The 15,840-nt window shown below is 37.3% G+C and overlaps 1 long non-coding RNA gene across 2 annotated transcripts in view; it reads right to left on the bottom strand.

Moving 5' to 3' along the window:
* The window catches only part of LOC125095867 (uncharacterized), a 53,702-nt gene extending 39,430 nt beyond the window's left edge, over window positions 1–14,272 (bottom strand). For both annotated transcript variants that reach the window (XR_007125975.1, XR_007125976.1), the window contains exons 1-2: window positions 14,138–14,272; window positions 1,173–1,267 (exon numbers count right to left, since the gene is read on the bottom strand). This is a non-coding gene — a long non-coding RNA (uncharacterized LOC125095867). The remainder of the gene's footprint in view (window positions 1–1,172; window positions 1,268–14,137) is intronic.
* Window positions 14,273–15,840: the final 1,568 nt, after the last annotated feature.

Here is a 15,840-nt window from a genome sequence, read left to right as displayed (position 1 = left end):
ACTACTCTTAAAACTTAAGTTTTGGGCTTTTTCCTATTATATATGTTTTGAATGATTTGAATGAATTTCCATTGATAACAAATGTAATTTGCTTGCTACTTTGCCTGTTTTTTTTGGTAAGATATGTAAATTCGTGGGAACCCAAGACACAGAGGATTTGGTAATGAGACCTCCGAAGTTGGCTGGAAACTTGGATTCTCTGGCATTTGTTCTCTTCAAGATAAACACTTGCTTATCTGAAGGAATAGATTCCACAGCTCAATGACACCTCTCACCAACATTTTCCTTATGTCAGACATGGGGCTATTATTAGAGAGGTTCTCTACTAATAGAGAGGGAGGAAAATTTAGCAATGATTTCCTTTCTATGTGAAGATTTCATAGTCTTGTTCTATTTAAATTTCATTTTTACTGAATTAGTCCTAGAAGTGTGTTATTTGATTCCTTAGTAATCTAAAAATGACTCTCCCTTTCTTTCCTCCCTTTTGAAGTTTTTAGAATAATCAAGAATATTTCCTTTCTTCTTTACTTCAACCATCTATAGTAATAATAGCTTTTATCATTGGTCATCTACAGAGACCTTTCTGAATTTATTTTTTGAGTCATAAGTAGAGGGAATACTAAGGAAAATTTGCATTCCACTTTGGGCTAAAAATCTGAGAGCAAATAGAGCTTGAAATATGTTCTGTGGCGCTTTTCTGAAGCTATGCAATATGCCTCTTAAATTACAATTTCAGTTTTGCAAGGGCTCAGCAGAAAAATCAGAGGAATGAATGGGACCACCCATCTGGTTCATGTGTGTATGTGTGCTACTCAGACAATGTAACACCAGAAAGAGAAAGGAATTCCTTTTTGAGTTCCACCTAGAGTTCTGAATTTGATTGATGACATTCAAAATGCAGGAGCAGGACTGGTAGTAAGTAAGTAAAATCAAATGAAATAATGGATATGAAAGTGCTTGCATATGAAGAGTACTTTGCATATAAGGTATTCCTATGAGCCCACTACTGTAAGAGAAAGCATTGGAAGATGTTGAGAATATGGCCCTATATCCTTTCGGTTACCATCAAGACAACTGAGCAGTCTAGCTATAGTCTTTGAAAGCCAATACTTGAGAAAGTCTAGGTTGGATTCAAGAAAGACAGAATACTTGTCTAACTGTGTTCTACATACCTAAATATGGCTGCCTTGATTTGTAGTTTGTTCTCCATCTTGATTTAGGGGTCTTCATAGAACATGAAGAGCCTTTCTTCTCTGTGTTTTTGATTCTGCAAAAGTAAATGATGGTGAGATCAGTGTTGTATTTAATGTGTATGTAAAATTTTACTTTATTGAGCACTTCTCAATTGCATTACCTGCTGTGAGATTCTCAAATCCTCCAACAGCAAGTGGGTGTCCTACAATTCAAGGCTATTCTGACATGATATACGTTCCCATCAGACCCACATATTCTAGGGCTTGGTCCCACGGGACTGCCTCCACTTCAGATGCCAGTCATAAGATCAGGGACACTGGTATCACTGACTGACAGGCGATGAATCAGGTGTTCCCACCACCACCTCCTCCTCAGGTTTTATCGTTTGCTAGAATAGCATACAGAACTCACGAAAAACACTTAACTGACATTTACTGGTTTATTATAAGGATGCAGCTCTGGAACAGCCAAATGGAAAAGCTGCCTAGGGCAAGGTGTGGGGGTGTGGTGTGGCACAGTTTCTATGCCCTCTGTGGGCGCTCCCCTCCACCAGCACTTTAATGTGCTCACCAACTGGAAAGTTCTCTCAATCTCATTGTTCAAGTGTTTGTGGAACTCAATCTCTAGCCCCCCTCCCTTCACCAGAGATGGGGAGAGGAGTTGCTGAGAGTTCCAACCTTCTTACAATTTGCTTTTTCTGATCTCCAGTCCCATTTTGAAGTTATCAATGGGTCCTACCCTACATTATCACATTAGAATAAACTCAGTATAAGAAAAGGGGCCTCATCATCAGTATCAAAAGACACTTCTATTACTTAGGTAGTGCCAAGGGGTTTAGGAGCTCTGTGTCAGGAACACAGAAAGGGCAGATGGAACCATAGTAACCATAGTCACTGTTCACACAGTCCTGAAATGGCCTTTTCTTCCATTACTGCAACCCCTTGACCCATCCAGAGACACTGGGGCAGGGCACGACCAATGGCAAAATCCCACCACAACAACTGATGAGAAATAGAGAACTTCACCCCCATCCAGAGGTACTGCACTGTTTGGGCAGAGCCATCAAGAAGATGCCAGTAGCAGCACGCTGTGTGTCCTGGAGATCCTCTTTGGACTGTATTACTGTAAGAGTTACTTATCACTTTCTCATATTGCATTATGCAAATCAGCAGTATATACAGTAAGTCACATGGAATACTTACTAGACTTCTTAGTGTTTGGCTCTAGAACGTGAGCCATTATAAGAAGCTTACGTTTTACTGAACAATGCAAAAAATATTTTTTTCAGGAATTTGAGGAGCAGATTGTGTTACATATTTTCTCTACCCAAATATCAAATAAACTACTCTGCAGAATGTTAAAAAAAAAAAAAAAAAAAAAAAAAAAAAAAAAAAAAAGGAAGGTAGGACAGTCTTAATTACAGGAGACAGTTCTAGACTCTCATTGCCCCAGAGAGGACACCAGACTAATCTGCATAAAAATCTTACCCATTAGACCTTATCTCCATTTGTTTCCCTGCATATTTACCTTCTCATAGTTTGCTGCCCTTGGAAGCCTAAAAGCTTTTTCTTTGCTCTGTCACCTCTCCCCAAATTCTAACCTTTGAGTCCCTTAAGACTGAGCTCTCCTATGCGTATGCATGATGCATGCATGAATAAAATTTGGTTTGTTTTTCCCTATTAATTTGTCTTTTGTCAGTCTAATTTGCAGAGCTCCAGGTAGGAACCCAGAGTATAGTGGAAAAAGAATCCCCTCTCCTATAGCATGGATCCATGATTGTGGGTGTAATACAGAATAGTTTCTTTGCTGTAGAAATACTCTATGATCTGCATATTCATTATTCACTTGTTTTTCTTTCCTTCTTTTTTTTTTTTAAAGATTTTATTTATTTATTTGACAGACAGAGATCACAAGTAGGCAGAGAGGCAGGCAGAGAGAGAAGAGTAAGCAGGCTCCCTGCTGAGCAGAGAGCCCGATGCGGGGCTCGATCCCAGGACCCTGAGATCATGACCTGAGCTGAAGGCAGAGGCTTTAACCCACTGAGCCACCCAGGTGCCCTTCACCTGTTTTTCACTACCATATTTTAAGCTATTTGATGATCATGCACAGCAGAACCCGTTTGGATATCTACTGTTTCATAAATTGGGGGAAGAACAGTTTTCAGGAGTGCCCAATAAACATTTGGCCAGTTCCCCAGGGATGACATACCCTACCTTGAAAAACCTAGTGGGGATTTAAAGATAGTTTTGGTATGAGTTGTCTTCCCAAGTATGCAGAAAACCCAAGATGACCTGACATGACTTTAGGGCAAAAGCTAATTTACAAGGTGCAATCTTTGCTAAAAAGTTAAAAAAGAGGTTCAGCCAAAGCATAACTTATTTTGAAGAAAGATCGTCCACTTCACAGGGCATAGGCTGGTCCTCTCAAAATCAGAGATGGAATTGTTGGCAGACAGTAGGGGCTGGGCTCTGGCTCATTTCCATTCTATGTATCATGGTCCCAGGATATCTGTGAAATGGGTCACTTCTCTGCAGCATGGTGGTAGGACCACACATTATTAACAACAGAAAACAGCATCTGGAGTTAGAAATTTAATAAAATCCATGGCATTCCCAATTAGGATTACGAGGTATTTTATTTCTTTCTTTAATGGTATTTCAAAAGGGCACAAAAAGCGTCGCTTTACCCTTAGAGAACAAATTATATAGGAATCTATGCCACTAATATTATATCAGATTAGAAATCCTCCTTGAAATGGCCTGTGTGTAAGAGTCAGCCCTCTCAGGCCAATATGTAATGATTTAGTTTTCCTTTTGGCAGCAGCCAAAGTCATGCTGAGGAACCTAACTCAAAGACTCTGGAATTGTCTAGAGATCTTAAAAGTTCATAAAACAAAAAGATAACATACGAGACCTTTGCAGAAAGTGCTCAGATGGCTTTGAAATACCAAATCAATTCTTATTTTAAATAGTAAAATAAAAGGCGCACTCAATATTTAAAGAAGCTCAGAGATAACGAGAACAATTTATTGATGTTTATTTTTCTAGAAGAGTCCTCTGAGGTGGTAAATGGTATTCAAAGGGGAAAAATAAAGATATATAAATAACATATACTGATGTATGTTGTTGGGATACTTTCTAATGGAATAGGGCTGGTAAGGATGATTCCTTCTCAGAGGAGGGGAACTCTTTCTCCCTACTTTCCTGTAATACCTGGTGGTGTCTGGTTGCACTAGGAGGGGTTTTAAGCACTCAGTTAGTTTGCTCTGGCCCTGAGTTCACTCATCACATCAGGGAACGGCTATATAAAACAAAAGCTCTGAGCACCATATTGTCTAAGAGGATTTAGTCAGAAATCTCTGGATAAAGTCTGTGCTTCTAAGAAGAAATGTAACTTCAAAGCTGCTTTGCAGCTCGAAAGCCCCTAACTCATTAACAAAAAGAATCAGGAGGAGGAGACTTGTATAAATGGCAGAAGAACTAAAAGGAAATCTCCCGGGTGCAATGCTTGCTGATGGTTGGTACACCAATATATTAACATCGGCCCAATCTTTTAAACCATTTTCAATTTTAGTTTTAACATTGAAAATGCTTGGCTTTGGGATAGTGGGGTGATGTTTTTAATAGTGATTCCGATTCTGCTTAATAACTATCATACAGCCTTTTATTTACCACCTGCACACCTATTTCTTCTAGTATTTTATGGCTCAATCCTGAATTAGATGTTAATTTATCCCATTGATTTACACTTCAATATGAAATTGTTCATTTCCCTCTGAAAAACAGAAGTGCCACTTCTACACTGTAACTGGGACAATGGAACCCACTTTGTATCTCTTTGAACAGTATGCTGCTATATAGCTCAGCCCAAATGTTATAGGATAGGACATAAAAGTAAAACTTGAACTCCCATGTTATGGGCTGAATGTGTCACTCCAAAATTGATATATTGCTATAACCCCAATGTGACTGCTTAGAAATGGGACCTTTAAGAAGGTAATTAAGATTAAAAGAGGTCATAAGGGTGGGCCCCTAATCCAACAGGACTCGTGTCCTTATAAGAAGAAGAGATAACAGTAATGTACATTGACAGAGCAAAGACCATGTGAGGACACAGTGAGTTGACTCTCCGGAACCCAGGAAGAAAGATCTCACCAGAAACCAACCCTACCAGCACTTTGAGCTTAGACTTCCAGCATCCAGAACTGTGAGTAATAAATTTCTGTTGTTTAAGCCACCCAGTTTGTGCTATTTTGTGATAGTAGCTCTAGCAAACTAATACGTCCTATATATAAGGGGCATAGTTGTTGGAGAACAGTTGTTTGATGTTTTGGAGCAGTGGCAAAGCCATCTTTTGGCCCAAATCCTAACTAGGAAGACTTTCTTTCTAGCAAATGGGGCAGAGTTCAGTTTCTCTTATCCCTTCTTCAAATGCAGAAATGAAGGGGGGCACTATGTGACATATGAGAAGAGAAATTCCAACTTGACCAGAACAGAGATAATCCAAGGCTTCCAACTTTCCAACATATACTCATGAGGAACTAATAGAAAGCTGACTGCTTTTTGGAAAGTCATTTATCAACTGTTACAGATAAGTAGGTTTAAGCTAGTTGTGTCTTAAGGCAAATATAGTTCTCATTATATAATATGGGTTTGGTCCTTATTAAAATGTCTTTTTATTACAATGTTACTTTAGGTTAGATATGTGGATTAGGTGGATATTATCAAATGATTGAATTTTGTATTAGCACATCTAAATACACAATAGAAAAAAAAATTCAAAGATTCTCAACCTCATTAGGAGTCAAAGAACTGCAAGTTTAATCTACTAGCATATGTAATATTTTTACCTACCAAATTAATAACAAGAAGAAGACCCCGTTTTGTACTGGGTATGAAAAAAACAGGAATTTACATACACACTTCATGGTAGTATAATTTGAAGAGTAACTTATCAATAGGTACTCAAAGTATTAAAAATATTTGGCTTGTAGTTTTACATAGGAAAACTGACACTAAAGAAATTATGATCTAAATTATCTGCCTAGAGTTCTCATGGTTACATTTTCTTTTAGGATTCAAATTCCATCCCCGTCCCATGTTCAGCAGTGACAATCCTTTTCCAACATTGCTAAGGATTCTCTGAGGCCGTTTCTTCTAGTCACTCAGATTTTCTGCCTCTGTGGCATTTTCAGGTGCAACCTCACTATGGTCTTCTCCTGTTTGCTTTTCTATGTTTCCTTATTGTGTGGGACCCTTAGTCCTTCTCTCCCCCTAATGTCACATGGACCTTCACAGTATAGTAGATTTTCACTGAAGAGTGTAGATGATAAAACAGAGTCACAACACAACACACTATAGGCAACAAGGTAAATTACAAATTACGAGTTGTCTTAGTCCATTGGCTGGCCCTGTCATGAGGAAGTGCTCATTAGTCATGCCTCCTTCCCATGTAATCCTTCTGGAATCTGGGATATCATGACTTTTTAATTTAACTTAATTAAAGAAAACTTTTGTTTATTTGCGAGAGAGAGAGAAAGGGCGGGGGAACATGAGCAAGGGGGAGGTGCAAACAGAGAAGCAGCAGAGAGCAGGGAACCCGATGTAGGGCTCCATCCCAGGACCCCCGGAATAGGACCTGAGGAAAGGCAGACGCTTAACTGACTAAGCCACCCCGGTGCCCCTATCATGACCTTTTTAGACCAGAAGACAACCGTTTCTTCTCTAGCTGAAAGCCACTAAATCTCCCCGAAATCACCTTTCTCTAGGTGGAGCTACGACCCTCCCTCAATCTATGCTAGACGTGGGGCTAAACTTTGCAGTTTGAAAATTTATTGAAGTGTTTTCTAAAGTAAATGTCCTACCTCCTCTGAATCCCCACTTTTAACTTAAAAAATAAAAATGAAGAAACACACATGTACATACACACACACATCCAGACACGTGGATAGGCAAACATGCATACCTAGGGCTACGTCTTAGTGGAGAAAGTTAAAAAATCAGAAAGGAAAGATGAAGTAGGAAGTCAAAACAATAACAACAAACTGAATTTAAAAATTGAAAAACTTGCATAATAGAAACGGTGGAGATCTTAATGTCTCATTTACTCATTTGTGTGAAATTGCATGTGCCTGGGCATGGAACGGTATATGATCAGCAAACTGGGCACGGTGGTTACCTCAGGGATGAGATTCTGTGATTTTTAAAAAACTCGGTTATCTCTTAACTTTATACATTGTGCTAGTTATTTACAAGTGTACTGTATTATTTATATAGTCAGAAAAACCTAGCAATGCTACTTTACTGGAGAAAATTATTTATTTTTTTATGAATCGAATCATACTCAGGCAGGTTTATCCCTTCTGCCCTGATACAGGTGATTACCAGGCTGACTGGGTAGCATCAATATTTATTTCCTCTCTCTCCAGAGCAAGGTTTATATGGACTTGTATGTGGTCTCTGTGTGTTTTTCTTCCAGTTGCTCTGTGGTGGGATGGGAACATAAATATGCATATGTTTGGTTGCGTTATTATGTATAAGAAGGAAACCCCAGCTCTTACAGAGTCTAAGGATACAAAAGCTGCCTCCAGTCTGGTAGGCGTTAGAATTGCACGTTACCCCACAGTAGATGGGCTCCTGTAAACAGCTATCTACACACCCAGGCTAAGTTATGCAGAAGTGTGCGGACACCTGCACCCTTCTGTATATGTTTTCTAGAAGGAAGTCTAAACAGGCTGGAAATAGCAAACAAAGTGTTTAGGGCAAGGCTGGGCACAGACATCACGGTAAACCAAGCTTGCGGGTGAGGTGGGTAATGCAGACATGAAGTGGGAGCCAAGGGGATGGGGTGCGGCCTTCGGCAGGTGACAGCAACCTCAGGGCATCCATGGCTGGAGTCGTGGTCGACATCAGCTTCAGTACAGGTGGAACCTCTCTCACTTTCATCAGCTGGTTGGAGCAGATTCTACAGACTAACTTAGTTGTGATTTTAGGACTGTTCTTTCCCTCATATGGAAAATCAGTGAAAGGTACAGGTCAGGACCATGGTTCATCTTTGCCTGCTGACTCATACTTTTTAGAAGTCTCTTTTACCTCAGAGGGGGTAGACTGAAAAATTTATGGTAGAAAAACTGAATCAGATGCTATAGTCAAACTCAGGAGGAACTATGGAAAGAGCATTTCAAAATTACTCAGTTATGATTAATTTTGTTACATTGAGAAATAAAAGGATTCAAAAAGGGTAAATCTTTTAAAAGAGAATCCTATCTCTTTTCTAACTAAAGAATCAGGAATTTAGAGAGGAATAAAAAAACAAATTTACAATAAGCCTGTAAACCCTCACTTAAATGGGAAGTAATTTTGATTTATTTTAAAAATTTGAATATACTTCAGAGGCTCTGGCATTGGTCAGCTGGATTAATTTTGTATCGCTGCAGAAACAGATCACCACAAAATGAGTGGCTTAAAACAACACATATTTATTATCTTACAGTTTTGGGGGCCAGAAGTCTGGCATGGAGCTCGCTGGGCTAAAATCAAGGTGTTGGCAGGGTTGCATTCTTTCTGGAAGCTCTAGAGGAAAATCAATTGCCTTCCCTTTGCCAGCTTCTAGAAGCTGCCCACATTCCTTGCTCAGGGACCATCTTCCTCCATCTTCAAGGCCACCAAGGTTTTATTTTTTTAATTCTTCTTCTGCAGAGATCACCCTCCGATCACAACCAGACAAGAGTCTCTCTTTTTAAGGGCCCATGTGATTACATTAGGCCCATCCAGATGATCCAGATCATCTCCTCATCTCAAGGTCCTGAATTTATGCCTAAAATCCCTTTTACCTAAAATCCCTTCTCCTGTGCAAGGCGATATGTGCATAGACTCCAGAGATTAGGTCATAGGAATCTTCGGGGTTCTTATTCTGCCCACCACACAGACTATGAAGGGTGTGGTGTGATAGTACAGAATAACATTGAAATGTTTGCACAGACATTTTTTTTTTCATTTCATTTCATTTCTATTACTGTTGCCTGTCTATCCTAAAAATAGAACCTTGGAGAAGTGGTACACTATCATTTTACGATTCAAAGCATCAAGAGTTAACCTTCAACAGTAACCACTTACAACATAATGGTACCCACGGCCACATCACGGACCATCCCGCTTCATGCAGATGGCGTTCATAAGTGTGATTATTTCAGTATAAAGCAATAATTTGTCCAAAATTTAAAGCAGTTAGAAAACATTAATTTGTGAGGATCGAGTAACGGGAAATAATTTGTGACAGGAAAAATTCCACCGAAATCTGGAATGTAAGGCTATAAGATTCGTTTCCTTTCCCACTTGCAGAGAGGGTTTTTATTACAAACTCGTCTGTAAGGCTAATGAATTGTCTTCTTAAACACGGTGTACTTAGTTTTATGGTTTAAAAAATTAGTATTATTAAAACATCGTAGGTAAGAGAGGCTTTTTGAATTCCATCACATTTGGCTAGTGAAAGTAAATTGCATAATTACTACTTTGCTGGCTTGAAATGCTGGTTCTGGTACTCAAGTTCACTGCCTCAGAATAGTAAATAAAAAAGAGAGCCAGTAATCAGGATTCCATGATATTGCTAAAGAAGGGATTCCTGAAGAATGAAGACTATGACACCCATGTATGAAAAATTTGTTATAAATGTTTCTACTTGGTATTTTTAAAAAGATTTTTATTTTTAAGTAATCGCTACACCCATTTTGGGGCTCAAATTTACAATCTCGAGATCAAGAGTCACATGCTTTACCAACTGAACGAGCCAGGCATCCCTTTATTTGGTATTTTTAAAAAGAATAGTTAATTTCCCATTAATTTCTAACCAAGTGCAATGGATACTTTGGTTTCCTTCCTGGCATATATTTCCCCTATTCTCTCTCCTAATATATCACCAGCTGTTCATGTTGCATGGGCTCGCTATCTTTCATCCAATCCTTGACTCAAGGGATTGATTTAAGTAAATCTAGTATGACTCCTTTCCATTGGCCACAGAAACTGGCATAAACATGGCCATATATACTGCAGAGTTTGTGTATTTTCTGCCAGGGACTTTAATTTATGGCTTGGGGACTCTTTTGGATGGCATTGGGTGTGGATGCTACTCTTTAAAAAAAAAGAAAAAAAAAGAATATCTGAGCATAAAACTAGCTGCTTTGTAAGTATTAGGATCTCTTAATTCATTAGATAATTATTTTATGACTGATCTGGTGCAGACACCGAGTACCAGTGTAGGAAGTTCTATGCAAGTGACAGAGATGGATTTATACTCACAGGTCCTAGAAGAAGAAGGCAAGCACACTCAGGGGGCTAAACAGAAAGCACCTAAAACCTCAAAGTGGGGTTTTCCAGCTGAATGCAAAGAAAGAGAGGCAGAACAGTTGTAGGTAGCAACCTATTCTGGAAACTAAGGGTGATAAGGCTTTGGGCCTGCAGGAAGTACACTTGTTGGCTAATTTGAACGTAACTGGGTCAACAAGAAGTTGTGAACGATCATGGAGGGGGAATGAGGATGTCATGAGGTTTATTGCTTGGTTGTAAATGTTGATGTTGGTGGGTGTGGGGCAGATTCAGGAAAGCTGAGTAAAAGGCCAAAGAGAAGTGGTCAGGGAGGGGACATTGAGACAACAGACATTTCATGCTTAAATGCCACTAGCTAAACAAACAGAGAAAGATATTGCTGAAAGAATTACAGAGACTTGGAGGAGAAATCCAATACACAGATTCTGAGCCTTAATTACCACTGGAATTTTCAAGTTATAAAAGTTTCACATTTTCAACAACTTATACATGGGTATTCTGCTACTTTCAACAAACACTATCTTAAAGGATGTGTCTAGCAAAATGGAAATACCTTCTCCTTTCAACAGATACAGATGCATCTAAACTAACTGCCATTCTGAATCCTAGTGCGTATACAAATAAAAATGCCAATGGTTTTAATATCCTCTCAGTTGTCATTAAGATCTTAAAAGCGATATTAGAAAATGCACTGAATTTATGGATTATTTCTTAACTTAGGTAGACACACGGAATTGTATTAATCATGGTCCCTGGTTCATAATCAATCATCATTGCATAGCTTTCTTGTTGGTTTATGCAATTCATTTCTATATGGACACCCTAACCCACCTCAAAACTAAAACATAACCAATATCCTTACATCAATCCAAGTGTCATCTCTTTACCTCCTCATGAAGTAACTACCATCCTCACAGTTGTGTTGGTCATTCCTTTCTTTTTTATATTTAGTTTGATTACCAAGATTTATGTGCCTAACAACATATTGTTTACCTTTGTTTGTTTTTGAGCTATATTAACAGGATCATGCTTTATATAGTCTCCTGGGACTTGTGCTTTTCAGTCAATGTAAACATTCCAATCATGAATGTTGTGGCAAGTAACTACTTTTTATATATACTGGTGCATAATATTCTTTTGGGTGAGTACACAATTTCTTTGTATATTTTACTATTAATAGGCAATTTTGAAGTGTTTTCAGGATACTGATACTATAAATCCCTTTTCTATAAATAATCTTGTGTATGTATCCTGAAGCACAGATAGGGATTTTTCTCTTTACTCTGTATCAAGGAATAAAATTGCAGTCATAAGATAATAGAAAAAAATACAATGCTATACTAACGTCCAAGGGGTTAACAAATTTACATTTCCATCAGCAAATATGAGACATCCAAAACTTGAAATCTTTAGATTTCTTGACATTTTCTAATCAAGCGTGATTTCCACTTTAATTTTTTTTAAAGATTATTTATTTATTTATTTGATAGACAGAGATCACAAGTAGGCAGAGAGGCAGGCAGAGAGAGGAAGGGAAGCAGGCTCCCTGCTGAGCAGAAAGCCCATTTTGGGGCTTGATCCCAGGACTCTGGGATCATGACCTGAGCTGAAGGCAGAGGCTTTAACCCACTGAGCCATCCAGGCACCCCTGATTTCCACTTTTAATCTTGGAATATATTTCCAAATTATTAATAAAATCAAAGATCTTTTCATATTATCTGCCATATGAACTCCCCCTTCTGGAAATACTTGCTCATGTTTTCTGTCATTTTTTAAAGTATGTTGTTTACTTTAGAAAATGATCATCTTATTATGATTAGCACTTTCTAAGGCATTTAAGAAATGTCTTCTTAATGTAACATCATAAAATATTCACCTGTCTTTTCTTCTAAAATTGCTAAAGTTCATTTGACATTTATGTCCTTTATCATCTGGAAGTAATTTCTGTTTATTGTATGATATGGGGATGTTTTTATATTTTTTCAATTTTTTTCCATACAGATGGTAACCTTTCTGGGTTCTAACCCTAGCAATCTGACATGAGACTTCTATTTATATATCAGTGTTTTAGTTACGTATTGTTTTCTTTATTTTATCTACCAATTGTCTTCTCCTTGCCAATTGTCACCCATTTTATTTTCTCCAGCTTTATTAAGATATTATTGACATACAACATTCATAAGTTTAAGATATGCAATATGATGATTTGCTATACCATATTCATTATTATAGTTGATCATTAGCCTGGGGAATCTGAAGGAGGAGAGGAATTTCCCAGGTTAACGAGTTACTTTGAGTCCTTTTCTCTCCCATAAAACTTGACAAGACTGTGCTTGTCAAGTTTTATTAATAATTCTGCTCAGCTCTTAATTAAGATTACACTGAGTCTATTTATCAGTTTAGAGAGAATTAATATCATCTAGAGAATGATATTATTATCCATGAATATAGTCTATTTTTCCACTTATTTAGAAGAGATATGATTACAACTTTTCCTAGTTTCTGAAGTTAATTCTTTTTTTTCCTCTTAAATTGCTTTAAAATGGTGGTTCTCAATGTTAACCATATACAAAAATTACTTGAGAAGTTAAAAAAAAAAATAATGATGCCTGAGCCTTGCCCCACAACAATTAAATTCCTATCCTTGGAGATAGGGCCCTGACATTGGTATTTTTATAAGCTGCCCATGGTGATTCTCTTTTTCAGTCTGGAGAGAAAGCTACTTTTAAAAAGTAATTCTAGTTAGTAAATTATCTGTTTGTATTCACTAACACCAGATGTTTGTGTGATCTTAATTAAGTCTTATGTAGGACAGCTGAAAGATAAACTCCTGCAGGGACAGAAGCTGCCACTGGTTAATGTGGTTGAGACAAGTAGCTTCTCTCTTTTCAAGTCTAAATCCATTCTCTTCATGCCAGTGACTGGGAAAAGTGAATTAATTCCTCCATTACTTTCCAAAGCTGTGGAGGAATTACTGTTGGTGGCATTTCAAAAAGGAAGGAAAGCATGCATTATTTTAGTATAGTCTTCATCAAATACAAAAGTAAGGAAGTAATTATAAAGGAAACTACTGATACATGTGGCTACAATTAAAACTAAGAGCAAATTATTTTTACATGAAGACGCTTTATGTTGATCTGAAAAACAAAAATAAAAACAAAATAACAGTTTAATATATAAATATCTCTTTCATATCAGTAAAAAGCTGATTAACAATAAAAAATGGGCAAAATATCTGAGCAGACAAAAGAACTCCACATAACCAGTGATAGGTGGATATCCGGATTAGTCAAATGTCACCATATCAAAGAAATGCATATAAGGTATGTTTCATCTATGATACTATTCTGCACTAATAAGGGTATATGTGACACACAACTTTTAAAAACAAATTAAACACAAGTTGATAACCTTCTTCAAACAATTTGTGCATAAACATCTTCTCCTTCTTGGAATTTCTTAAAATTGGAAAAAGTCTAAACATATGGTAACAGGATATTAATTATTTTATGGCATATCCATGCAGTGTTGCTCTTTTCCTTTCAGTTTTCCAGCATTCGAATTGCCATCCTATGTTTGGAGAATCTCCCCATGTTTAAACAACAGAAATTAAAATTTCTTACCATTCTGGGGGGTAGAAGTCTGACATCAAAGTAGAAATAGGGTTGGTTTCTTCTAAGGTATCTTTCCTTAGCTTGCAGATGGTCTTCTCCCTGTGTCTTCACATTGTCTTTCATCTGTACCTGTTTGTGTCCAAATTTCCTTTCTTTATAAGGATAACAGTCCTATTGGATTAGGGCTTACTCTAACAATCTCATTTTAATTTGTTTGCTTCCTTAAAGACCCTCTCTCCAAATACAGTCACATTATGATACAACTGGGAGTTAGGACTTCAACATAAGAACTTTGGAGACACATTCCTGAACCTATAACACTCACTTTCCCAGCTTATCTTTCTGATAGGATGTCAGTATTTGACTTGGGTTCAGCCAATCGGATTCATTCCCTCTGGAATTTGAATTAGGGCATAGTTATGCAAAGAAACATGGCCAGCAGAAAATTCTTTCTGACAGAGGTAAAAAATAGTGTTTCAAGCAACATCCAGGTTCTAGGTCAGTGTAGTTCTGGGTTGGAAGCTGCAGCATCTGGAATAAAGATACAGAAGCTATAATGTTTTCACCAGACTTGTTCTGCCTCTTCCATTGTTCATGCCATTTTATAAGCTTGCATCTTCAGCCTTCTTGGTGATCTTATGAGATGCTCAATGTCGTCCCAATATATTTATCTCTCCTTAAATCAGCCAGAGTTGGTTTCTATGACATAAAATCAACAACACTGACTGATACATCTCATATGGTGGAATAGTATATAGCCATCAAAATAAGATTTTCTAAGAATTTTAATGGCAGTAGAAAAATACTTAAGATATACTACACAGTGAAAAAGAAGGTTATTATACTATGACCTCAATTTTATTTGAACACTGTGTATGTGGGCCCATAGACAATATCTGATATTTATAGTGATTATCTCTTCTTGTTGAGATTATAGTTGACTTGTATTTTCTCCCTTAGACTTGACAAATTTTGCAAATATTCTACATATATTACCTTTATTATCATACAACAATTAGAAAAGAGAAATTAAATAAACATGGCCTTATTGGAATTTTCCTCACTCCCCTATGGTTGGCCTAGATGTATCTCTTTGTGCTTCCATGGAGATCTTCATGACAACTCTTACTACCCCTCATGTTTCTAACATGGTCCTTAGGACTCTGAATTTGCTTTTGAGTACTTCCTCTCGATTATAAGTTTCTTTAAGAAAGTTACTAAACTTTACATCCCTATATGACTAGTGCCAAGCAGAGTAGCTGGCTTAGAGCAAATGCATAGCAAGTGTTTGTTCAATGAAAGAATAAAGCTACTTTAATATAATTTGATTATATTCTTCAGTTGTTGAATTTTGTTTCTGTGATAACTACAATTCTAATATTACTATATTCTTGAGGTTTCATGTGGTTTGATGATTTATGTAATGAAGGGAATATTAATATTATTATTTTAGAGTTTCCCCCATTTATAAAGTAGGTGCATTAACAATAGTTTTCTCCCTTACTGGTGAGAAGTGAATAAAGGGATGGAAGAAATAAGCCTATTTAATGGGTTATCTAGTACCTAAAAGAGGTAATTAGTTATGTTAACTATTAATAACATCATCAAATCCTTAAGTCAGATATAGAGCTAGCTGTATTTTATTTTGTGTTCAGTTCTAATATAATAGTCTAGCTCAGGCTCAAGCCACTGACAGATAATCAAATCCAAGT

The sequence above is a fragment of the Lutra lutra genome, chromosome 3 (genome assembly GCF_902655055.1).
Source record: "Lutra lutra chromosome 3, mLutLut1.2, whole genome shotgun sequence".
Lineage (NCBI taxonomy): Eukaryota > Metazoa > Chordata > Mammalia > Carnivora > Mustelidae > Lutra > Lutra lutra.
Note: the sequence above shows the minus strand (reverse complement) of the source record. Positions and strands in the feature narration are given on the sequence as shown.